Genomic DNA, 23,707 nt, shown 5'->3' with positions numbered 1-23,707 from the left:
GTGGTCTCGCCTCCTTGCTTTCCTTCGCCACCCACCTAGCCAGCGCCAAGCCCGGGCCCCAGCCCGATTGTCAGTGGGGGAAGCTGGCGGCTGCGAAGCTGGCTGGGCCCCTCATGTTATGCCGGGGGCCGCACGGATGGAGCCCGTGTGAACTGTCTCAGTCCTGGTGGCAGGGTAGCAGCCCTGCCCCACTCGTTAGATGCCGGTACCACCCCCCTTCTCCCGTTATTGTGATGACCCAAACCGTACCTCCTCACTGCCAGACATTCCGCTCTCCAGACCTCAGAAATGTGCTTGTCTTTCCCCAGCGTGCAAACCTTTTCCTCTGCCCCCCGGCCTGTTCAACTCCAACTCCAAGTGATGCTAAGAGGTGCTTTCTCAGTTGTTCCTTTTCCCACTATTTCTTGATTTCAGGCCCTGCCTCATCTTCACCAAACGCAGCTGAGTACCTGGTGCACAGAGGGTCTGGTCAGGGCAGGCTCAGTGTCCCTTCCAGCCCCTCATCTCACGATGGAAAAACTAAGACAGGAAGAAAACTGGCCAGGTCACAATCCTGCATTCTGTCCCTCACAACGACCACTTCTCAAGCACAAAGTATCTTTAACGTGAGAGTATTTGAAGAGTTGGGATTTTGAGCAATTTATCAGATACCACTATTCTCTAGGACATAAAAGAACTCCTGCTCCAGAATAAGATAAGGGGCAGAGACGGGGTTGTAGATAATTAACTTGAAGATGGAAGCAGTTGCTCTTTTTCCTTCTGATGACAAGTTTTTGTTTAATGTTTAAAAAAATAAAAACAGCATTAAAATCCTAACCAATTGAGAAGTGCTTATCATAGGAAGTTTAAAGTCCCTAATAATCCACCCATTGAAGATCTGTGTGTGTGCCTACATTAACATGTCTAATACTGTTTTACAAAAAATAGACTTGGTATGTAGTTTGCAATGTGCTTTTCTCTCTCCGAACATCTTTTTCCATAAGCACCATGGTCTGCCTTTTCCTTTTAAAAAGCTGCGAGTTTCCATTATATGAATGAACCAGGATTTAGCTAACTGGTCCCTTTATGACAGATGTGGAGTTCTTTCCAGTTTTCCTCTGTTATAAACAATGCTGAAATAATCCTTTGCATGCATCTTTTTGCATGATTATGTATTTCCAGACAATGAATGCATGCAGAGAGGACTGCAGAGTCAAAGCTGATGTGCATTTTAAACTTACTAGATATTGGTACCCATCCCTCCCAAAATGATGGGACCCACTAACACTCTAATCAGTTCAGCGAGAGTGCCTGTTTCTTTACATCTTTACCCATTGGGTTTTTTTTTACAGATCTTTTAAATCCTGGCACTAAAATATTTTTAAAGAAACTGTTATCATTTGGTACAATTTAAGGTCATTTTTAAATGTGTGTTCTCTCTTCCATCAGAGTACAAAGAATTTAAAGGTATGGTGGTTACATTTTAGATAGGCATGTCTTAAAATGTTTTCATTTGGGGTTTATGCCTTTAGGTTTTTGGAAATCTGAAACTAAAGTTTAGTCCCTGCCCCAAATTTTCCCCCAGGGTTTCCTGTTGGAGCTGGCTTGTTTCCTGGACCCTGGCCATGGGTTTGCTGAAGCTGGATGCGTTGGCCTTTTCAGGGCTCCGTAAGGGGAAATAACTGATTTCCAAGGACCCCACATCTTAATGGGGGTCAGGGCTGAGGAAGCTTCTTGAAGCTGATTTTTCAGCTAAGCTCCCCATCAAAATGGGCTTCCCCAGCAGGCTTTAGAACACACATTTCCTAACCCAGATGGCCTCGCCAGCCTGGACACCTGGCTGGGGAGAAGGAGCCGGCACCTCCTGTGTCCACATTAGTGCTGCTCCCATGATGGCACTGACGTCTCAGCCGTGCTCCTTTCCGCCCTCCCTGAGGAGGGCCGGGGAGATGGGGGTGGGCTGGCCCAGGGCTCTTTTCCACAGCAGCTCCATTCAGGCCTTGGTTATGCCAACGGTGGATAAATTAGCCTTCCTTGGAAGGTCACTGCTCTGGGATGCCCCCCTTTTTAAAGCCAAATTAGGAAGAGGCAAGATCATCTCTAGGGAAAAATAGTTCAGTGGCCTCCTTGTTCTGGGTGCCTTCAGTCTGATTTTCTGCCTTTCTCTTTCTGCCCCTTAAGACATACCCTGAAAACACACCATTATACCTCTTGGGGACACATGGAGCCCTGTTTTCTCTCCAGCCTGTTCCAGGGAATGACCTTGGTATCAGTCATTTACACGTCTGTATGAATGTGGGATTTTAAACATGGTAATGGGAGGTGAGGAAGAGCTTCAGGTATGCTTTAAGGTGTGGCTCCTTCTTACTCTGAAATCATTCTATGAAAATGATCCTGTCCTGAGTGTCAAGTGGATTCAGAGCTATTTAGACGAGGCAGGAGGTGGAAGAATCGTGTTGTCCTCGGAAATGGGAATGATTTTGGTAACTCGATGGTCACCTCCCCACCCCATGCTTGAGTGATGACTTCCAAAAATATACTTTACATTTTTTAAAAGCTCTTTTAATTTAAACTGTATAACATACTCACACAAGCCTTCAAGATTTTTCACATGGGTCATGAGTGGATACACTCAGAAATAAAAAAGTGAGTTTGAAGTGTTAAGACGGGCAGGCAGGGCTGATGAAGATTTAACTTGTGGGACTGTCACCCTCAAGCTACTGTAATTCTCCAGAATGAACGCAGAGACGTGGCAGCATCCCTTACATCCAGCCTGTTCCCAGGCCGACGTCTGCATGGTGACATGTTACTGACAGGTAACACGAAGAACTGGGAACCTAACCATCCACAGGCCGGCCCATGGAAAGCCTTGTTAAATTATAACGTGGTCCGGAAAATCCATTTCCAGAACTTTCTGCCCACAGGCAGTATGTGGTGGCCGGTGGTCTTTTTTTAGGGTTAGGGTTCTGGTTGGAGGAATCACATTTCCTGACAACTAGGCAGAATATTCAGAGCGTCATGTTACCAGATGGTCTTTACCTTACCTGGTCACCAGGGATGCCTCCAGGGCTGGGCTGATGGCAGAGATCTGGCTGACTCACCCGGTGCCTCTGTGGATGTCATCAGCATCCTGGCATCAGTAGCAAAATGATGGGCAGCGAAAGTCTGTGTCTGCTTTGAGGTGTTCAGTCAACACTGGCATTTCTCTCTTGTTCTCTTGGCCTTTGCTGTTAGCTTGAGATAGAATCCTGGGCTCTTCACTCTGAAAGAGACCTTAGAATTCATCCTATCTGCCCCACCAATTGCAAATTGGAAAACTGAGACATCCTTCTTTAAACCTATGGTGGGAGGATGTTGCCTCCAGGCCATGCAATGTCCCACAGATACCAGAGGAGGAAAGGCTAGCCCTGGGGGACTTCTCTGGCAGGCTCCATGTTCCAGATTCATTTAACAGGCGAGTCTGGAAAGTTATTTCTGTCAGAGGCACAGGGAGCAAAGTTTTAAGAAGAAAAATAGAGAATATTTGTTTTCTCAGCTAGAAAGGACTTTGGAGAAGAGCTGTTCCTGCCCCTCATTGTTAGAAAAAGACACTGAAGTCCAGAGTGGTTCCAAGGCTCCTCCAAGGGGACAGAGCTCTAAGGCAGACTTAGTAATGCAAGGTAGGGTAGGGCTCCAGGGAATTGCTGAAATTTCAACAAAGGGTGTTCACCAAGACCTGGAGGATAAAGGAGGGAAGGGAAGCCTGCCAGAGGGGTCCGCGGGCTCTGAGGTCTGGGAGAAGGTGTAGATGGCAGCTGTGGGCCGCAGGGAAGCTTTGCGGGTCTGCATCTCAGTGGGTGGATACGAAAAGGGACAATTACTGATAATGTTCCTGGCCCGGCCTGCCCCTCCATGAAGCAGTGGTATTAGGAGTTCAGTAAAATAATGCATCCTGCAGAACACAGTTCATGAAGTCCTGGTCTCGAAACACTTCTAGGAAGGCTGGGAGAATGTGAAGACCCTGTGACATGGACTAGAGCTGGGTCCGTCCGGGAGCTCCCCTGGGTGGGTGCGGTCACAGGCAGCTGTCTTACAGCACTTCCTTTCCTGCCATCCCTGGGGACTCCTCTGCCCAGGGTGGCTTCAGAGCAGTTGCCCATACAGGATAGACAATAGAGTGGATGGGGACCACTGGCCCCACCCCCAGGCAATAAGCAGACCCTGCCATCGAGGCAGCTGTGTCGGTGGCTTAGGAACAAGGGGACGTGGCCAGTGTGCCTCTAGTGATGGGGCTGCCCTCTTGCTGGTCTTCTGCTGTGTCCCCTGCTGGACCACCAACTTCCCCCCCTATGGCCTATTACCCTTAACTCAACAAATCTGATGTTTAAGCCAACTGGATTTCTTTAGGGGACCAGTTTTCTGGCTCTCCCCATGAGCCCACCTCCCCAGGAGGCCTCCTGATGGCCAACTCCCTTTCTGCTGCCGGAGGAGGAGAAGTCCTTGGGCAAGACTGTCAAACTCCCATGGCGAGCTGGCTGAATTGTGTGCATATGGGGTTATGAATCTGGCAAAGCCACGGCTCCCAAAGAGAATGCAAAATGCCCTAGAAGTTGGCCTCCTGCCCCCGCAAACGTGGTAATTCCAAATGTCACCTTGGCATTTCCTTCTCAAATAAATTCTGTCTTGTTCATATCACAGGAAACCTGGAAACATGGACTGTGAAACTTCTGTGTTTATTCCTCAGTCCTCTGATTGACTTGCTGTGTGACATGCTGAACTATTATATTTCTTTCATGGATTAATGTGAATGTGGACGTTGAGATATTTATCTGCTGAGTCCTGGAGGCCTGTGTTTTTTTATTTTTTGAGTCAAAAGAATTTGGACTAACATATTATGAGTGTGTGTGTGTGTGTGTGTGTGTGTGTTTATGGGAAAAATACGCAAGGTAAAAAGTAGCTAATGTTGATTGATTGTGAAAAGCCATATGGATTTTTTTTTTTTAAATCACAGATGATCCAAAGGTTAGGAGATGACAATGTTGCCATCATAAACTAAGACGTGGGGAAGATGGGTAGAAGAGCTGTGTTCGGTAGTTAAGTCAAGAAAGCAGAAGTCATCAACAAAGGAATACATTGAGTTTACAGAGCTTCTTTGCCGCTCGGAACACATGAAAAATGTTTATGTTCTGGTTCTTTGCGAAGTTCTTGTGAAACACACAAGGGAGATGCAAAGGGAAAAATACCCATTTTGAAGATGGAGAAATGAAGACACAGAGGCTAACACTGACGTAGTAATTCTGGGACAAAGGTGGGATTTGAATCCAGAGTTTCTTTTGTAGACAGAGAATATAAATACTTTTTCATCTTTTGCTCTGTCTGAAAAGGCCCCGGAGAGGAGGCAGTGGTTCCCCTGGGCAGGCAGCTCTCAGCATCGTGGGGAGAGAGAAGGGAGGAGATTGGGAGAGAGGACGGGGCGGGAGAGTCAAGCTCATCATCTCCTCACAGCCCGAGCGCCTCGGAGCCCAGCGTGGTGGGTGCCTGGCCAGAGCGCGCACGTAGACCTTGGAGCCTCTTCATTGCCGAGGCGCTAGTTTCCGAATGCGCATTGGCCCCGTGGAGGGCGTGGGGCTTTCTGAATCAGGATTCATTCACACAGCTCTGTTTTCATGTTCACAAACGACCTCCTTGACCCACAGGGGAAAAAATTCCGTTAAAACACTCTTTATAGAGTGTTTTATTCATTTGGCATTTCTTTTGCTGACTTTAGATAAGAAAGAACAGAACTTTTTCTAAGAGACAAATATTAGAAGTCTGTTTTTGAGGTTAGCAGTGTATCTTTAATGCATGCGTGTAATCAAAAAGACATCTAGAAACCACTGTGGACATTGAGTTTTAGCTGCAGATATTTATAGACAAGATCAAGCAAAACATACTCAGTGCCAGAGACACGGATTGGGTGTGGGTTCACCGTTTCTATGGAAAGATTGGGTTTTCCGTGCCGCGTCCCAGGACGCCTCCTGTGTTCCTGGGGCATGGGGACTATTTCCTAGCATAGTATCTGTTTGGACGGTAGGGAGTTGATAATTTTCTTTGTAGTGATATTAGGGACCGTGCGGTGTTCTTCAACAGAGAGGATGTTGGAGGGAGGCTGGTGAAAGTTCAGAAAGATACTCTATACCGTGTGGGGTTGCAGGATATTGAATGAACTTCAAGTCCAGCCCTCAACTCCTAATGAAAATACCTACTGGGGGATTCTCCAGTTTCCCCTCAACTCACACACTCACTCTGCGGAGAAGATTACGCCTTTCACACCTGTATTTCACTGATGAGGATATACATTAGGACTGACTTTCTGGACAGCGGTTTGGTGGCAGGGATCCAGGGCCTTACCCTACGAATACTCTGACCCGGCGTCTACACTTTTAGGAATTCACCATCAGGACATAGAGCTTTGTACGTGATGTCTGAATAAGGCTGTTCCTCTGGCCTGGTTCACGGTAGCAGGTAACCTAAGTGTCCAACAGAACGAGGCGGCTCAGACGTTGGTTCTCACACACAATGTCACACAGGTACTCACTCCACAACCACCCACTGAGGGCTGACTGCGTGCCAGGCGCACAGAAGGCGCGATGTCAAGGCTGATGTGGTCTCAGTCCACCCGAAGCTCAAACTTCTGTAGTAGAGACACTTTATACATTGCAACGTGGGAAAAGGCAGGGTACAGTGTACGTACAGCGGGGTCTCATTTTCGTTGCGTGAATAGAAACACCCTGGAAGACAGTCTGAATTCACAGAGGCGCGGAAGCCTGTGTGTGGACAATGAGGTCCTATACGTGGTTTTCCTCCCTTTTAATTTTTCTCTAGTTTCCAAGTTTTTCACAGTGACCATTATGATTTTTTAAGTGTGGCTTTGAGGAGAGAGAGAAAAAGAAGTGAGCGGACCTGGGTTCTCGACCCAACTCTTTTTTTTTTTTTTTTTTAATTTCAGGTTTTGTTTGTTCGTTTTTATTGGAGGTACTGGGGATTGAACCCAGGACCTTGTGCCTGCTAAGCATGCCCTCTACCACTGCTGAGCTACACCCTCCCCCCTCAACTGAGAACCCTGCTGAATGTCCTCTGAATGGTTCAGGGAGTGGCCTGTCAGGCCTCCAGCTCAGGGTGTGTTGATCTCAAGCTGTGTCTCTTCTGAGGACACTAGGGGATTTGGCTGCAAGGGCTGGCGGGCCCAGGGCTCTCCCGGGAGGCGGGACAGCAGCCAGGCAGCTGAAGCCTCCATGCTGGGGCACTGTTGGTCTCAGGGCTCTGGTCCTCTAGGAGTCTGGTGCCGTACTCAAATGGGGAGAAGAGTTTCTCTATCAGCCATGTGATAATTAAATTAAGGAAGTGCTTCTCACTCGGTGAATAAAAACAAACCGCAGTTGACTTGTATTAACTCAGCCAGATGTCACTGCAACCCAAGAAAACAAGGGCGGCAGCTTCCATTGATAGAACCTTGCCCAGTGCCAGTTACGATGTAAAAAGCATTTTGCAGACACAGTCCGAATTGAGGCTCATGACACACTCTGCAGTAGGGACTCATCACCCGCATTTTACAGGTGGGGGACCTTGAGCTCAGAAGACAGGTAACCCGGCCAGGTCACTCCGGTAGAAGATGCTGGGATTCAAACCCCAGTCCATTGGCTCTGAAGCAACATTTTTAACCTCTGCTCTGTACTGCCTCCCACTCCAAGAAGCAAGCTCTACTATAACCATAAAAACTGATGTCTAAAGCCAAGGGAATGTGTGTGTGTGTGGGATATAGTAATCCATGAGGTGGCAGAACACTGGGGACCAGGGGATGCAGAGGCTTATTTCTAGTGAAACTTGATGCAGAGAAAGCTACTCTTCTCTGCCTTTTCTAGGGGGCTGTAAATGAGGCAACTGGGGTTTGAGTGAAAGAAAGAGAGAGAGAAATAACCACCCTTATGGCCACAATAATAACCTTTTCTCCTGCTTGTGATGTGAAAGCAAGGCCAGCTATTGCACCTTCTATACACCTATACCTCCCAAAAGGGAGATAACTTACACCCAGACCTGACCTTTGTTGCTGACTTTTTTCCTTGAAATACTTTCCTTGCTGGGTTCTAGCTTTGCCTATTCAGTAGGTGTTAAAAGATTATGAGACCCATAGGAGATACCAGGGACACACAGGTGGGAAAATTTAAGTTTCTTTTCCCCATCACAAGAATGTTCCAATGTGATAGCTACTACAAGTGACCTTTGAACAACATGAATTTGAACTACGCGGGGCCACTTAACATGCAGATTGTTTTCAGTAGCGGATACCACAGCACTGTATGATCTGTGTGCCGACAAAAAATTAATCAGCTGATCTAAGAAAGAAATGGAAAAATTTTATTTGGACAAAATTTGAGGATTGTAACCCGGGAAGAACATCTCAGAAAACTCTTGAGAACTGCTCCGCTGGTTAGAAATCAAGGCAGTTTTATAAGTTTTTTGAGCCAGAGGGCTGTCCATCAAATGACGTATTATTGACAGTTTACATAATCCAGATCTAAGTGTCATCCTGGTGGGTCACGTGACCTCTTACAAGATCCAGAAGGAATGTTATCTTTTAAGGAGTTGCCGTGTTGATGCTCAGAGAATGTTGCTCCTTACTGTTGAGCAGGTATCCCTGCCGATGGGGGAGGTGTGGCCGATACACAACGCACAGTGAGGGTGGGGAGGAGGCCAAAGGGCAGGGAAGAATTTTTATGTTTAAATTTTTTTTTGTCTTGCCAGAAAATATGAATTTTATTTCACTTACGGTTGGTCGACTCCATGGATGCAGAGGAATAGCGAGTAGGGAGGAGCCACCTCTAAGTTATATGCAGAAAACAGCCAGTTCCTCCTGTTGTGCATTCAAAATGCACATGTTGGGTTTTTAGCTAATTATTTGTCATGCATTTGCCACCCATGACTAATCCTATTTTATGAATGAAATGGGAGCAGGGAGGTGAAAATACTTGCATGACCTCTCAAAGCTGAGCCATTGAGAGAAACTGCACTTGAACTCAAGTTTCCTTTCGCCAAGTCACTCGGCCACTGTTCCATTTCAACCGTGAGTCACTGGCCATCAGGAACTGCTGTCAATGTCCTGGTGGCTTTTGTCATCTTCTCTTCTTTTCTCTAAAGGGCAAGATAGTAAATATTGCAGGCTTTGCAGGCTCCACGGTTTCTGTTGCGACCGCTCTACTCTGCCCCTGCAGCGGGAAAGCAGCCAGTAGGTGATACAGAAACAAACGGCTGGGGCTTTGTTCCAGTAACATTTTATTTACAAAAACAGGCAGCAGACTGCATTGGCCGGCAGGCTGTAATTTGCTATAGAAGGTTCCTTCCTCTCTGTTGTTAGTCATGAGAAATTTTCAGTTTGAACACTGAGCGGGCTCTGAAGTTGGCTGCAGGCTGATGTGTAATTCACATCCATGGCTGGGGAGACGGGCTGGTCAGGAAAAAAACTGGGAAGTGTATGTTCAAGCAATAGACTGTGTACCGAACAAGCGGAAGACGGCCAGGCATCCCATGATTATGGGCGTTGGTCTCAAGGCAGCCACATGGGGGAGACTCTGGAGAATTTGGGCACAGGAACCCTTGAACTAACCAGCTTGGGGGTGTCCTCTGCTAAGGAGGGTTATCATTGCATCGTCTGCTTGCACAGCCAGAATGTTCCATTCTGCCCAGTGTCGGCACCTACAATCCATGGGCTGTCCCATTTCTCACATCCAGATGTGGACCCCAAGAAAAGGCAAAATGATGACAAATGGGTGGCAATGAGTGCCCTGTTCACATCATCATCCACAGCAACGAGCAGTTTTTTATTGGTGGCAGAGGGCTGGGAAGGATGTGATCCCTCTGCAGCCAGGTGATGGTGCCTCGTAGGGAAGTGTGACTAGACATAGCTGATGGAACAGGTGGGTTTGAAAAAAAAATGGCTTAAAAACTAGCTGCCCATGTGTTCGCCTTACCCCTGAGACTCCCGCCTAGGAATGTGCATTCTGCAAGGGCAGTGTCCTCCACACCCAGCTGGAAATTGGATGGTTTAGTCATTAAGGTTAGGGCAAGGTTATTTCAGTTCTGCTGATCTGAGAGGAAGTGCTGTTTGTCTGTCTTTCAGCAGAGACAGCACAGGATCCGGGACTAAGAATAGAAGAATTTTTCAGCAGTCTTCGGAGAGTTGTAGAAAATGTTGGGAAATCCTAATTAATTCCAGGAAAGCATTTCAGTGGTTTCTTGATAGCTTAAACTATAAAGGAAGAAAAGAAGAAAAGGTTTAATCGTTCTGCTTGAGAAAAAATGTACTGGTATTAGGCAAAGCTAATGTAAAAAATGAGCAAATAATTCTTTAAGTTGGCTCTTAACTCTTGTTCTATTATAATTCTCTTTATATTTTACATAATGATGATAAACAGTTGTGGAGCATTTACCCTGTGCCTTCCTGTAGGTACTTTACAAATGCCCAATTACTTGTTCTTCCTAGCAGCCCAAGGAGGGAGGTTATAGTCCCATTTTACAGGTGAGAGCATTAAGGCACCAAGAAATCAGATGACTTGGCCATGCCCTCAAGTTTGGCGAGGGCTGCGTGGCCTGTGTGCTTGCCCATCCTGCCGTCCCGCCTCTCGTCTTTTAAATGGATGCTGTGGCCGTCAAAGTATGAGTATATTCCTTTCTAATGGATCTACTGCTTTCTAGAACAGATCCTTCAGTCCCCCATTCTATCCCTTACTTGGCAAAGATTTCTAACGGTTACTGTCTGCTGGGTCGGACTCTTGTCTTCCTGGCTTGCTTGGACATAATGATTGTGGGTTGTTACAGCAGCGCTGGGTGAGGTGAAGGAGCGCTCCTGCTCTGTGACGTCACCTCCACAGACCGACCTCAGCCCAGAGCAGCAGGCCTGTTTCCCAAGGGTGTACCAGTTAACAAAGCTCACAGGACAGGTGTGGCAAATCAGAAAGCCTGTGTATTCATTTACAGCAAGAAATATCACTGCCTAGAAGGGGTTAGGGGAGCTTGCAAATTGGGAAGGGAAGGGCTGGATGATCTGAATGATTTGAATGGGTGCCACTGGAAAAATCAATTGCTCACAGCCCCCCGTGTAACTGGATGCCACTGTTGCTAAGATCCCAGCCTCAAGGCCAAGGTTAATGCTGCCCGTGCACTGGGCCGGTCTTAGAAAAAGGTCTCACCTTTGTAGAATCTGTAAGGGCCTTCAGTTCCCTGACCCCCCACCCCTACTTCCACTCCTCCCTCCCAATCAGGAGGACACTGAGTTCTTTAGATATGCTGACACAGCCCATCCAGCAGGCTGGGAACTGGGAGGTCTCTCTCTTTGGGACTTTGTATACCTGTACACCCATCTAGCAGGACAGTCTTTTTTGCTCAAGCTGGTGGGGGGTGTAGGACTGAGTAGAGACCCTGAGGGTGACTCACAGCACTGGAAACAACCAGTGACACTGAGTTAATGGCAAAGTCAATGGCCTAGCCTCCTTCCACAGGGTCCCTGGGCTCCACTCCTTACTTCTCTGAGAAGGTCAGTCACATACCACCTTGCAGTCTCATCATTTTTAACATAAAATGAGTGGAACCCAGAAATAGCAGGTCCAGGTCTGTGTGCAGGGAGGATGGTTTGCAGAGGGTTCAGGTGGTTGGGGAAGAGGCCTCAGAGGAGGAACTGGAGGATGCAGTTGCTGTTCCGCACTGAGAGGGGAGGGATGGCCCAGGCAGGGGTGAGACCCTGGGCAGGGAGCCTGATTTGGGAGGGAGAAGAGCTGGAGCTTCGGCCATGCTCTCACACGTCATTCAAGGCTGTCCTCTCTGCAGTCGGACCAGGGTCCAGTCCTCTCCCGGTGCGCTCCTCCCTAAAGTGGTCATCTGTCAGATTCAGCCGTCACCCAGGCTCGGACACCTGGACCCACTCTCCTCGTATCTGTCTTGCTGCAGCTTCATCAGCACCACGCGAACCATAAATAACATCAAGGGAAAGGGCTGGTCTCTGACCAAGAGGCTGCGGCTGAAAGGTGACCCACTGCAGGGACCCACTGTTGCCCATGGACAAAGGTTGAACGCTCAGCTCTGCAGTGAACTGAAACAGGGCTCTCTCTGCTCCGTGGGTGTGAGATGCTCCCTTCTCCCCAAGCCCTCCCAGGAAGCTGCTGCAGCAGCCAGAGGCCAGGAAGGTACACCTCCATCAGAGGAGGGGTGGCCCCTTCCTTTCTTGCCTTGTGGGGGTGGGTGGGCAGGCCGAGAAGCAGAGCTGGTGAGGCAGGATGGCGCCCTGGCTCGGGGCCCATTGGATCAGACTGCTGGGTTAACGCTCAGCTCCGCCACCTCTTAGCCGAGTAACCTTAGGCAGGTCATTTCAACCTGCTTGGAGCCTGGATCCCTCATCTGTAAAATGAGGATAATAGTACCTGCCTCAGAGAGCTGTTGGCCAAGAGGAGAGAGTCCATGAAATGCTATGAGCCTGACACGTGCCACATCCACGTGGGGTGGATGCGGGCTGTGTATGGCCTGAAGCCCATCCCATTTGGGTAGGAGGGAACTTTAAGAAGAGTATAAAATTGCAAATATGAAACCGGGGGTGGGAGTGAGTACAGCTCAGTGGTAGACCACATGCTTAGCATGCACGATGTCCTGGGTTCAATTCCCAGTAGCTCCATTAATTAATTCATTAATTATTTTTTAAGAAACCAGGTATAAGAGAAAGAATTTATTTCAGGTGATGAAAGAAAACACAAAGAAGTTTCTGATTAAAAAGCTGACTTCCCAAATGTCACACAATCGAAATACAATCACATAGTATTATTGTCAATCAGCTGTTTAAGTATGTCTGTGTTACTTTTGTTCCTTCATTTTTTGGGCTGTACACTCTTTGATCAGTTCTTCATATGACAATGATTTTGGAATGGCATTTTCTCTCCAGAGAATAGCAAGATAAATCATCCATTCCTCTAGCATGGTTGGTTGGGATTTGATATTATTTTAAATTATCGATAGTTAAAAAAAACATTTTACCTTCACAATTGGCTATTGGCAATGTCATGTCAATTTTTAGGATTACTGTCAAATTTGGGGAAACTGCTTTCAAGTTTCTTTTGATATATGAGCTATAAAATTTCAGGGCATTTAAAGTTTTTATTTGTGCAGCGTCTAATCTTAAACACCAAAGACACTCATTCGACATGTTTCTGCGGTCCTTCCTGGGGCCGTGGAAGGGGCCTGTGTGAGTGAGGGGTGCTGGGCTTTAAGCTTCAGTGCTTCACGGGAAATTCTCCTGTGAGTATTCAATAAGCATTACCTAGATCATATTTTATTGTGTTTATTGACACTCATCTTTTTAATTTTAAAGTTTTAGATTTACTAAAGACTGAATTCTCATTGACACTAAATAGAATCTTAATTTAGTTAAATTTGTGCAACAGTCATTCACTCAGTATCATTTCTTGGCTGTCTACTTAGATCAGCATACCTCACACTGATCGTTGGGAGCATTCGATGACATAAAGCAGGTGATACACAGCTCAGTGTCTTCATGTAGCAACTATGTAGCCACTGTGACCATCATTACCTGTCTATCAGCACCAGCTCTGCAGCTGGACACTTGGGGATATAAAGCTGAGATATTGTCCTTCTGGGAGGCTGGAATGCTCCCAGCTTCAGGTCAAACTCTGAGACCTGAGTGGGAGTCATGGTTTGTCTCAAGTTCTAGACAGAGATGGCTTTGCCTCTATCCATGAAATCTCTACAGTTAATCTCCACTCGTGAATACTCCTTCCATCAACAATGCTCTATATTAATATGGCCACATTTATACATGAAGCCATACTTTTAAAGTGCTCAATGGTAATGTTTAATTTCGTTTTCTTCTCCAAATATTTTTAGTCCCATCAAGTCCAGTCACTGAATTTGTCAAAATGTAATTTCCTCTATTTTGTAATGTTCAAGGCGGAAACATCCGTGGACAAGAAGTCAGGAAGTTGGATGTGCCACTAACTTTGTGTTGGGATGCTTTGGGTTGCAGAGGACAGAAAATCCAGCTCGGTGTCCAGACAACAGAGGGAATGAGTTGGCTCGTGCACTGAGTCCTAGCTGGACTGGTCAACTCTTCAGCACCATCCAGGCCCCTGGAACTGATGATGGGGGCAGTCCCACCCAAACCACCAGGCTGGGAAATTTGGGGTGCTGTTGGGAGAGGAGACATCGGACGGGAAACTGCGGTATGTGTTCTGACCCGTAGCCCGAAGTCATTTCACTTCTTCGGGCCTCAGCTGCCTCATTAAATTAGGGGCTTGTCGGAATCCATGAGTGAAGTATTTCCTACGGGTAACCTTCACAATTTTCTTTTCTTTTCACATTAATTGGTTTTTGTAATGAATAAACAAACCTTTGCTGGTCAATGCTGTAAAGCTAAGCCTATAATTAGTAAACAAATAGCTCTGTTTATGGTAAAGGATACGTCAGGACAGTCAGCCTTAGTAACTTGCTTCCTACCCCTGAGTTGTAGATTTTGATCTAGAGAAATGAGCAGTGGAGGATGTGAGGGAGGAGCCCCCCAAAACGGCAGGGTAAAGCCTGCTCTGGCTTCGTGAAGCACGAGTTGTGTGTGGCAAACGTAACTGGGTTGTTCATTCACAGAAGATCCGGGAAGGTCCAAGCATGGCTTACGTTTCTTACCGTAACCATTGGAGGCTCTGCTGGGATACTGGTATCGCAAAGAAGCTGAGAGAGGCTTAATTTGGATTCAGAGGGAGCTGGTATTGGCAGAAGCCAGAGAGTGGCTCTAACAGGCAGCAGAATCAGATCCCTGTGGAGAGTTGAGGGTTTCTCAAGAATGAAACCACAGCCCTCAGCTTTCTCCTTCATCCACTTTTTACAGAGCCTTTGGCCGGTCTGGAGCCGAGACTCGAGTCGTGGCACCAGGAGAGCTTTCCAGGAAGCATCTGGGGGTGGTCCTGGGGGCACTAACAGCTGTCTGGGGGTGCCATGGATGGGAAGACGGCAGGCTGCTGGAGATGGCGTTCAGCTCTAGGAGCGTGCGTCCTCTCCGTCTCCGCTGTCTGGGGCTGTGTGAAGACCCCGGGGACTGTGGGGCCTTGGGCTGCCTTAGTAGGGGAGTTTTTCCTCTCCATCCAGGATGTATGGGGAAAGGGTAACCTGACTGGTAGCACAGTCCGCATATTTTTATTGTGGCTGGCTAACATTTGAATGTATTTATAGAGTTGGCAAAGGTTGATCTGTGCTTTGATCTAATTCTCTGTAATACAGCTTTTGGAACATAGTTCTGGTGTGATTGTCAGTGGCATTTCTAAACTAGCAGGCAATTACCACCTAGCCTTGTGTGCAAAGGGAAAGAGAAATGGTTCAAAAATGGTTTCTAGTCAGATGTCCGTGCCTTGGCATCAGTAGCTTGAAGTGAAACGATCAGATCTGTATCCCCGAGGTTGTAGGATATTGAAAAAAGGTCATTTGTTGGATTGAGGGAGAGGACGGTGAGGACTGGAGAAAGAGCAGACTGCTCTCTGAGTGGCCTCCTGGGCACCTTCATGGCTGTTGTTCCTTCAGAGGGTCCATCCAGGTGGGAGGCGGGGCAGACATGGAGTTTCAGGCCGAGCCTCTGCAGTTGTCAACTATGATGAGTTTTTTTTCCCCCCAAATCATTGTGTTTTATGATTTAGACAGGAGCACAGTGCTAGCGTGTGACCACTGCCCTGGATCTTTCAGTATTTTGTAGATATGTTTGTCCGTTCATGAGACGACGTCCATTTCCGTGTTGAGTATCAGGAGCTAAGCCTGCGGAAGTAGAAAGGTTGTCTACGTTTAGTGGTCCATTTGAAAAATGCTCTGCAAAAACCAAATCAAAGAAACCCAAAAGCCTCTGACAAAGAAACCCCGGAGGCAGACTGCAAGCAGCAAGTTATAGTCTGTGATCTTGGAGATTAGATACTGGATGGTGTGAATGGACAGGGGGGCGCAGTGTTCAGAGAACGGGCTCCTGCGGGCCCAGGAGACTTGGGGTCTTAACTTTTCATCTCGTCTCTTAGCGCCGGTTGTTGACCACTGGCTGATGACATAACTCCTTTAAGCCTCGGCATCCTCATCTGGAAAGGAGGGTGACAGCCCCCACCTGGTAAGGACAACAGAAGGATACAGTAAAGGGTGTAGGTAAAGCCTTGGCACGGAGCCTGGCCCGCAGGAAGCATTAGAGAGCTTTTGTTCTGTATGTTATGTAATTCCTTGGACTGCAGTCACTGGGTACTTGGGGCTTATTGTTTTGGCTTTTGTTGTTTGGTGCCTTGAACATCCTCAAGCAAAGCTGACATTACCCTTGGTCCTCCCCAGGACAGTTAGGAGTAAGGTCATGTCAGGATGGTCTTTGGATAAGCTGGGTTTCCCACCAATAAAGGGAGAGGCGGGCTCTTGTCAGACAAGTTACGAGTGCAGGACCCCATGTGGCTTGGTTTCAAAGCAGTATTTTGTCCCCACCCTGCCACAGAGAGGTGACAGGAATCTAGTTAGTGGAGAGCTGTGGAGAAGCTGAGACTGCAGCGGGATGCCATTTTAGACCTCTCCATTTCTTTGCTTGGACTTGGGTTCTTACATGTTGTTTTATCAGAAAAACAACAGCAGCAAATCTGCAAGAACTCCTTTTGCACAGAGGGCCGAAAGAGAGCCTTCTTACTAGATACAGGAACGTGGAGAAAAAAAAATGCAAAACACGTGAAGACCAACCAGACTGCTGTCGGCAGGTGGCAACGGACTTTGCTATAAACATTGCAGGACTCCTCTTCCTCTAAAAAGAAAAATTGCTTCACATTTCAGAATGCAGCAGAAATGGCTGGACAAGTCTTTAGTTCTTGTGCAAGAAACTGAAAACAATGGGAGAGATTTTCCTTAAATGGAGACAGAGTTTGGCCCTGTCTCAGGTGGAAGCTAAAGTCCGGGTCTGAATTTTTCTTCCATGCATTTCCTCTCCTGCATTAGGCAAGAACCCCCCCATCCAAGACCAGGCAATCATTCATTTTTTCCCCTGAATCTCGAGGTATGTGCAGGGCACCACTCGGCTTCAGACCTTTCTGCTTTCGCTTTTGGTTAGTCAGAACCTCCATCTGGCGGTATTTGAATATGAGTGTTTTCTGTGGCTTTTCTGTGGCTCCTTTTCAAAGTATTCAAAGCAGCTTAAAAATACATAATGTTCAGCGATCTGACCAAGAACTAATGTAAGTACTTATTTGGGGACTTTTTTTTTTTAAATCTATTAGACAGATTTAAAACACTTTAACTCTTACTACGTCTTTGGAATAGATTCTAAGATTTAAAAAAGGTCTGAAAAAAGTAGGACTACTTCTCCACAGTCATAATGCTTTTTGTGGTGACAGTAGTTGCAAATAGCACAGTTTGTGAAAAACAGAAGAGCTAAAATTCTTTATTTAATATTAAACAGGAAACTGAAAGCAGTCTGCAGCAATGTGGTGGGTTTCCAACACAAACCTGCTGCTGGGGTGATCTGGGCTGAAAAGTGACATAAGACATTTCCCCTTTTATGCTGTTAAGATGGTGTGTTTTCACGAAAATCTCAACGAAAACATGACCATTGGAAGCAGGTTCCATCCTGTAAGGTTTTAAAGCAACCCGTTTCCACTAGAACCTGAGGAAACTTGGAAGCGAATTGTAAACCTCTCAAAGAGTGGAAAATGTACTTTTGTTTTGCCTTTGTGCTGCGCTGTCACTCACCCAACATGTGCATATGAATATTCTTTCCGAAGACCTGGGCTTCATTTTAAGGTCAGCCTTCAATTTTGAGAGAATATAATTTGCTTCTATTTTTAGAGCATCATGATTGCTCGTAATAACTAATGGAAAAAACTCAACAGAGAAATAAATGTGTAACAGCTGTGTCTGCTTAAACTTGATTAAAGGCAGCTAAAAAGAAAAGTAAACAGAAGAATGAATGTGACAATAGACGGAGGGAGAGACAAGTATCCCCTTCATTGTAAGAAGTTTTACAGACATAACTCGTTCTGCTTTGGAGGCCGGCGGTGTCTGTGTTTAAAGTTTACTTTACTGTTTGTCTTGAGTGGGATCAGTGTTGTAGTGAATAATTTATAGGCAGCATGAATGAGCTCATTAGTCACCTTTTCAGACTTTAAATGAGTTTTGTGGTTGTCATTACTCGAGCCTTCTGTTCAGCCGCCGAGCAAAATGACAGTTTGGCAGTTGGCTGCCTTGTTTTCGGGCAGCCTGCTCCCTGTTCAGGTCTGCGTTGCTTTTGTGTTTCATTGAAACCTTCCCTTTCTACCCCTGTGCCGGCCCAGGGACTCTCACATTTCAGATGCCTTTTGCACCCCCAGTTTAAATGAGTTTTTCGGGGCTTAAAAAAAAATCTTTCAGCTGTGTCTGCCAGAGAGAATGAAGTGGATGGAGTGAGCTTTTTTCCCTAGCAACTGCTGTGTATTGTCCCTTTTGTGCTTGGCTTGTCCTTCCACAGCAGCAAGCTAGGGGGTCCTTGTGGGCGGCTGAGTGGCTCGCACGGGGTGGCAGGGGATGGCCCTGGAGCTTGGAGGAAGACAGGTTGTGTCGGAGTAGGTCTGCATTGTTATAGTCCGGAACATCAACCTGGTGTGGGTGTGCACGTGGATGAAGAAACTTATTCCGGCAAATCTGCCAGGCCAGACTTCCAGGAGCAAAGAGAAGCACATTTTTCCAACAAAGGGGTCGACAAGATGACCTTTCAGGAGCCCAGCCAACTGGAGGGTACCAGCGTTATTGAGAATGGCCATCTCTGCGTCTTCTAGATCTAGATCATTAAGCGAAAGCAGACGGTTGTAGCTGCCTCCTCACCATGCCCTTGGAGACTTGCCCGCGAGGTTGGGAGGTAGGGAAGCATGGGCGCACCAATAGTAGGTGGGGTTTCTTTGGAACAGATATCGTGATGTTCATCCCTCCCTTTGAACCTGGCCTGGGCAGCCTCCGGAGAGCTCTGACGTCCACTCCCTGGGAGTAGACTCCATCTGGAAGGCCAGGGCTCTGTGGCACGCCCACTTTGGCCCTCGGGTGGCCTCTGCTGGCACTTCTGGTGCATGGATGCTTGCCCAGGGGGAGTCTCAGCCAACCACGGGGACCCCTGTGCTGAGGTCTCTTTGACGTTAGCTGTGAGCAACAGGCATTGATGGCTGCCATCACCAACGTGGGCAGCACCCCCTTCCGGGTTCCATATTGTTAGACAGCTGGCCCAGCACTGTGTGAGGCATGGGAGGAAAGATGCTCAGTATTCCTCTCCAGAAGAAATGCCAACTTAAAAAGGACGCCTGGTTGTTTAGGGGCCAGCTCTTTGGAGCCAGTCAGAGTCATGTGTATTTGAGTACAGAGAAATGGGGTGCTGTTGATCGCACCCACAAAGGGACAGCCATCCCTTTGGCCACTTCCTTCCCAGCCCCCACCCCTTCTGAGAAGGATCCCTCACATGCACTCATGCCTCACAGTTTATGGGCACGTTTTGCTTGCCTCTGAATCACAATATTAAGGTGCAAGAGATGCTATTTTTGGAAGGCGCAGGGGTTTCAAAACAGAAAGTGTTGATGAGTTGCACTACCCAGTAGGGGAGAAGAGACATCTCGTTTGGCTGTCGTAATAAATTGAGCAAGTTGCTAATCTCCGAAAAAGAACTCTGTACGGTGGGGAAACATGTTGGTAATATTTTTAATCTATGTCACATTTCCCAGAAAGTTCATCGAATGCAGAGCTCTGACTTTGTTTTAAAAAGACGATGTGAAGGAGAAGAATTGATTGTTTTCTTTCACGTCCCTCTGAAAAAGTAAAATGAGAGAAGTTATTTCTTGGCATGGTGAAGACTTTGGCAGACACAGTCACCGAAGCCCATGAGACTGGTACTCGGTGTACTTGCTGAAGAGAGGAAAACAATAAATGCTCTTAAAAACTCTGGAGGAGGAAGAGGTTGAGGATGCTACTTTTCTTTCACTAATTTCTATAGTTATTAGATACCATTTTGAAAGAGGGATAAAAAAGGAGCATTCCCCCCCCCCCCGCTAAGTGATTGATATTTTTGATTTCCAGTACGTCCACATGCTCTGAGCGGAGAAGCAGAAGAAGGGTCCTTGCCTCTCAAGGCACATACGATCTGTTGGACAAATCAGTAGCTAGCTGATTTATTTCTGATGACAAAGGTATACCATACCATATTGATTATGACATGGAAGCTGAACTTTGCTGATGGTGATTGTTTCTGCTGTTTTGGCAAGTAGTCCCTTTTTACTCCAAGTCCCTTTTCCCTTCCATCTCTTGGTCATAATTCTTCCTCTCTTCACATCCTTGACCCCTAAGATGTTCTTTAAGATGAAACCGAATGCTCTGGATTGATCCGAAGCTTCCCTTGGTTCTTACCTGGAACATGGCTCCAAACTCTGGGGCCAGACTCTGTGGGTTCAAATCCCAGCCCTATCACTTATAAGCTGTGTGACCTTGGGCAGGTGGCTAAACCTCTCTGTGTCTTAGGTTTAAAAGTTGGGCATACTAATAGTACCTATCTCCCACGGTTAATGTGAGGCTGAAAGAGTGAGTATTTGCAAAGCCCTGGAACACTCACTGGCGCTGAATATGCTGCTATGTAGATGACTGTTAAATACAACTGACCTTCACTATTCATGGGTTTCATATTTGCAGATTCTCCTACTTGTAGCATTTATTTGGAATCACAAAATCAATAATTGTGGGGACCTCATGGTCATTCGTGGACAGGCACAGAGTAGCAGCAAATTTGAGTCACCCCACACACATTCCCAGCTGAGACTGAACAAAGTGTCTCTTTGCCTGTTTCAGCCCTCACACTGTAAACAAGTGCCCTTTTTGCTGTCTATTTAGTGTCACATTTGTGGGGGTACTTTTGGTTGGTGATTTTGCTGTTTAAAATGGCACCCAGTCACAGTGCTGAAGCACCGTCTTGTGTTCCTACATGCCAGAAACTGATTGTGTGCGGAGAAAAGACAAGCTTTCTTGTGTTTGATAAGCTTCCTTCAGACATGTGTCACAGTGCTGTCGGCCATGAGTTCAATGTTAACGAGTCAACAAAATATATTAAATAAGGTATCTTTAAGTGGAAACAGAGAAAATAAGGTAATGAATTGATCAGATGAGTTGATCGATGAATTTATCATGAAAATGTTGTGACCAGTGGCTTGCAGGAACCTAACCTGATATTTCCCCTGGGAGCAGTGGTTCAGCATTGGTAGTTCAGTATTTATGGAGACTTCATAGAACGTAACTCCCACAAGGAACGAGAACTGACTGTAGGTAAATGGAAGCCAAGAGCTTAGAGGGGCAGCCTCTTTTAGGACAAACTTCTGACTGCAGGGAGGATCCCTGGCAGGGCAGGAGAAGCAGTAGTTCTGCCCAGGAAGAGTGCCTCAGCTGGGCACAGATTTTCTATCAGATCTGGAAAAAAAAAAAAAAAAAAGATGTAACCACCTTTGGTCTCTTAGAAACGTAAGTTGTTATAGAAGATTCATCTGGAAACAGAGAGTAAATGTTCCTCCTCCCTCACAAATTCTTAGTTCAAGAGTATTTTCCCTTATCTTTGAACCTACATAAGAGTTTGAAGAAAATGTTTGATACTCAAAACTAGTCAATTGAAAGCTTTCCCACAAGCAGACAATAGAATAGACCCCACTACGCAGGGTGTAACGTTTGTTACGCTCAGCAATTCTCTTGTTTGCTTGGAGCACCAGCCTTTGCAGAAGGGGATCATTTTATCCCTTCTGATTGAAAAGATCACAGAATGCTGCAGTTTGGTGAAAAGCTTTGCCAACATATCCGTCTTCCCCCAGACTCTTACTTTATGAAATGTTTGCAAATTGTTTCACACATGCAAGTATATGAGAATGTGAAAATGATTCAGAAAAGGGAAAGCTTCACTTAAAATGCTTGGAAAATGCAGATAGATGGGAACCAAGGGAACATGGGTGACTGTGGCCCATATAATTTAACAACATGCCTCTAGCCTGTTATCCTGGCAATCTCCAAGTTCCCACGATTTTGAACAATGTCTCAACAAACACCGTCCTGAAAACATTGTCGCATATTTCAGTGCATTCACTCAATGCACTGACTGTCTTCTGTGCCCGTCGGACACTGGGGTGACTGCTCGTGTACAGGGCTGAATAAAACAGGCATGAATCCTGGTTTCATGGAGCTTATGATCTCATGGGGTCAGGCAGTCTGGAGGGGAATGTTATGGCATCTCCTTAGGATAAATTCCTAGAAGCTGGACATTTAGAGTCCGTGGCCATTTGCCCTTAAGTTTTAATTCAATTCAACGGACCTCTTAAATAGTTGTACCAAGTCAAGTTCCTCTGACACCCACACCAACATTGGTGTGGTTATTCTTTTCAAGTCTGTGCCAATCTGATAGATGAAATGAGATAATCACAATTGCTTGAATTGGCATTTCTGTGATTTTGTAGTGAGTCTGAGCATCTTTTCACAGGTAGATTGCCGTTGTTTTTTTTCTCCTTTTGTGCATTTGCCCCTTTTCTCACTAGGATGATAATTTTCTCCTTGAGTTGTCAAGAGTTATACATTTAAAATAGCAACCCTTTTTCATATGTATGCCAAATAATTCCTCATTTTTTTGTCTTTGAACTTGATTTATGACCTCTGGTCCTACACACACATTTTAAGTTGTTATGCAGTCAAATATGTCAATATTTTCCTTTTGATTTATTTACTTAACAAACATAGCACTAAGTGCCAGGGCACTGTTATATGTGTTTTACAAATATTCATTCATTTAATCTTCATCACAACCCTATGAAGTGGGTCTTGCTTATATTCTTCTTTCTCCTCTTTTTAAGATGAAGAAAGTAGCTAGAGAGAAAGAAGTACCCTGATTAAGGTTACCCAGCTCGGTGAAGTGAGAGTTAGAACCTGGCCCCAGGTTCTCGCACTGGCCATGAAGCTACAGCACCTCTGGTCTTGACATTGGGCTCTGTGTGTGTGTGTGTGTGTTTATTTGTGGTTGCTTCATAAATGCTAAGTCTCCACCATCCTTGAGGGCGAGTGCCACATGTTTTATTTCTCCTGGTTCCTTCCCAGTGCCCTCCACACAGTACTGGGCAGAGCATAGTTAGATGCTTAATAAATGTTTGTTGACTGAATGAATTGACTAAATCTGGATTCTGGATCATCAGCGCTCACTTGCGTTTGTGCTCAAAGAGGAGTTGACAGGTTCTATATTTTCCATTTTGCCTCCAGCAGGCCACGTGGGTTTAGGTGGGGCATCTGAGCTAATGAACTGCCCTCCACCAGTTCAGCTGTACTTACCCTCGCTTCACAGCCCTCCTTCCCTCTTCAAGTAAGCCTCCTGGCTCTAGTTCCTGCCGGAGAAATTCTAATAAACCCTTTCCCAGGCTCCACCCTTCAGAACCTGTCACGTGAACACCAGGAACGCACAAGAAGAAAAGCCCAAGAGGGGATGACTGGAAAGCCGAAGGATGCTTGACCAAACCTTGAAACTCACAAAGAGATGGAGGGTCTACCGGCTGTGGTCCTGGGTCCTCTTCCTTGTGCACAGGGGGGGAAGGAAGTGAGGAACTATTTTACTATTACAGGTGGAATTCTCACATGTTATCTCAAAGAGACAGTCAACTCACAATTAAGGAGTTATCTTTGACCATAATCTCTTTTTCTTCTCATATTCAATCAT

The 23,707-nt window shown here is 46.3% G+C and overlaps 1 protein-coding gene and 1 long non-coding RNA gene across 4 annotated transcripts in view; one reads left to right on the top strand and one right to left on the bottom strand.

Annotated features, from left to right (window-relative positions):
* FOXN3 (forkhead box N3) overlaps positions 1-23,707 on the top strand; it is a 366,339-nt gene that overhangs the window by 121,228 nt on the left and 221,404 nt on the right. The gene's annotated exons all lie outside the window — the stretch shown is intronic.
* On the bottom strand, positions 19,667-23,570 carry LOC116664377. The gene is made up of 3 exons (XR_004320890.1): positions 23,522-23,570; positions 21,198-21,438; positions 19,667-19,796 (listed from the first exon to the last, which is right to left on the bottom strand). It is a non-coding gene; the product is annotated as an uncharacterized LOC116664377 (long non-coding RNA).

This window comes from Camelus ferus, chromosome 6 (assembly GCF_009834535.1).
Source record: "Camelus ferus isolate YT-003-E chromosome 6, BCGSAC_Cfer_1.0, whole genome shotgun sequence".
NCBI lineage: Eukaryota > Metazoa > Chordata > Mammalia > Artiodactyla > Camelidae > Camelus > Camelus ferus.
Note: the sequence above shows the minus strand (reverse complement) of the source record. Positions and strands in the feature narration are given on the sequence as shown.